Genomic DNA, 2,856 nt, shown 5'->3' on the forward strand with positions numbered 1-2,856 from the left:
CTAGTCTTGTCTAGAACTCCGCGCCTTTAAAACTTTCCTTGTAACCGGAATAAAAAATTGGAAATACAAAAACCACCGCATTTTTTTAATTGTACGTTGCCCAGTAGGAAAATTGTATCAATAGGTTCTCTCGCTCTCCCTTGTTTCTTTTCTCTTCTGCTCCATTGACTCTTTAAAGTGGGTGAATCACGCATTTTTAGGACGGAGGACGAGGAAGAGAAGAGGAGAGTGAGGAAGAGGAGGCAGGAGAAAGCAAGTTGTACTCGCTCTGTACTGCTTTTAGTTATGCTTTGAGAAACGGCACTCTCTTGTGGCTTCTCCTCCTTTACTTTATGTATGACTCTCCATACGCTCGATACTCTCTCTCAAAAAAAAAAAAAAAAAAAAAAAAAAAAAAACAAAACTTGCCAAGTAAGTTAAGTGCAAGAAGTTGCGGATGTAAAAAAAATATTAAGGGAAAATGGTTCTCCGTGGACGGAGGTGACCTGGATTTTGGAAGGAGATACAGGTTAAGGTGAGAGAGGACAGGCAACTTGGACCAAAGTAAAGATCTCAGAACGATTGAGGGCCGAAATTTTTGGAAAGGAACTTGGCCTTATTTTTTACATTTATGTTTTTGGTGGGATTTAGATATTTTTCTACACATTTTGTCTCCTAATGGCAGCTGAAGGTTAGCAAAATAAATTAGAGCGCCGCAGGGAATTTTTTTAAAAATATTGTTCTACAATCTTCATGTTATGTTCCTACAAATGAGTGAGACAGACACAGAATTTGGTTTAACATAAAACAGAAACACTTTATTTGAGGAAACATTAAAAAGAAACACTTAAATTAGTTATCACAGATTTAAATAGGTATGAAATTTATTTTCTAATATTAGGCTCTGGCCCTCATGGCTGCCGTACGTTCGCAACTCGTTCTAAAAATATTGTTCTACAATCTTCAGAAATCCAGTCTCACCGAAATTAAAATTTTCAGCGCCTCAGGCGATTTTTTTAGATTATTTGTGTGGTGTGGCCCCTTCAAGATTGCATACTTTTTGAAATTTTCTAGGGGCCCTCGCTCCCGTCAAAAATTAGCTCGTGACAAGCATCAGGTACCTACATCAGTGTTTCTTAATTAGTTTGGCCCGCGGAACCCTTTTCAAAAGGTGAACATCTTTGCGGAACCCTGAACTTTCAAGATTGCACTCCCCACTCCCACCCCCCTTATTATAAAAATACAACAAGTTTTCTTTGTTACAGTTCCCTCTATCAAACCTCTAAAAAAAGCTGTGTTATTATAAAAATATATACAGCCAGCCTAGTCGGCTGAAAGGTTAGTACTTAGTACGTCTGCCTTTCAATCGCTAGGTCGCGGGTTCGATTCCCGCTCGGGGCGAATTTTATCCTAAACAGATAAAGTTTGTTCTCGGAACGTCTGGCTTTCCTTCTATCCTGTCATTCTTCTCTCTTCGATTTCTTTAAATTTTCGAGAGGAAATCAATTCGGTCCCAAAACCTTTTTTTGCTACCAGTTGGGTCCCGGGCTCCCGGCTTTGAGAGGGTCAAAGTACCAATTGGGTCCCACGCTTAAATTGATAAGATAATACGTAAGTACCTCATTTTTTTTTTTCTTCTTCTTCTTCTTCTTCTTTCTATCAACACATCACAAGCACTATGTTCTGAGAGCTGAATCTTCCTAGTCTTATAGGGTTAAGTTAAACACAAAAAAGGAGCTTCCTTTTTCATAGTCGTAGCCGAAAATATTGAAAAATCTCGGAAAATTATGATTTATTAAGTACGAAAAATGAAACGGTCCCTAATCTAGTGTATCTAAGGAACCAGCTGATTTATGATCAGGTGACAGTACCCCCACCCCCATTATCACTATCAGCAACAACAACAACAACAACAACAACAACAACAACAACAACAACAACAACAACAACAACAACAACAACACCAACACCAAACACCAACAACAACAACAACAACAACAACAACAACAACAACAACAACAACAACAACAACAACTACAACAACAACAACAACAACAACAACAACAACAACAACAACAACAACAACAACAACAACAACAACAACAACAACAAGACAACAATACCAACACCAACACCACCACCAACAACAACAACAACAAAAACAACAACAACAACAACAACAACAACAACAACAACAACACACCACCAACACCAACAACAACAACAACAACCCTACAGTCAGTTTCCCATGAAGATGCCTATAAAATAGGCGAAACTCGAGTCGGAGTAGAAAAACACAAATACCTAGTATCCAATAATAACAAAAACGGTAAGAATAACAGAAAAATATTGTTACAAATTAAAACTCTTATTTATTTCATCCAAGTCATTACAGGTATACGGGACCCGATTGGTAGTAAGCCCGGGACTAAATTGGTAGTCGACTACCTTAAGAAACAAGGCCATGGGACCGAACTGGCGTTCTTCAAAATTTTCTGTAATAAGTACTGGGTGCGGCGCAATAAAGTATTTACTTTTTTGCAACGTCCATCTTAGGTGAAAAATCACCTAAGATAGACCATTATTTGGTAATAGTTTACAAAAAATGGTAAAATTTGTAGACACAGAGAAGTATCAAACCCGTAACTTCTCAACTGTAAGTCGGATGGTGCTAGAAGTTGGACCATTCGATTCAGTATATATAAAAAAAATTACATAACATACACTATTCACATGCGATTGTATCAATGATTTATGAAAATTAATTAAATTTCTTGACAAAGGGAGGAATCGAACCTGTAACCCCATAACTGTTGGTCGGACAGGGCTATAAGTTAAACTATTAGATTCCTCGGTAAAAAAAAAAAAAAAAAAAAA

This window comes from Diaphorina citri, unplaced genomic scaffold (assembly GCF_000475195.1).
Source record: "Diaphorina citri unplaced genomic scaffold, Diaci psyllid genome assembly version 1.1 scaffold6774, whole genome shotgun sequence".
Classification (NCBI taxonomy): domain Eukaryota; kingdom Metazoa; phylum Arthropoda; class Insecta; order Hemiptera; family Psyllidae; genus Diaphorina; species Diaphorina citri.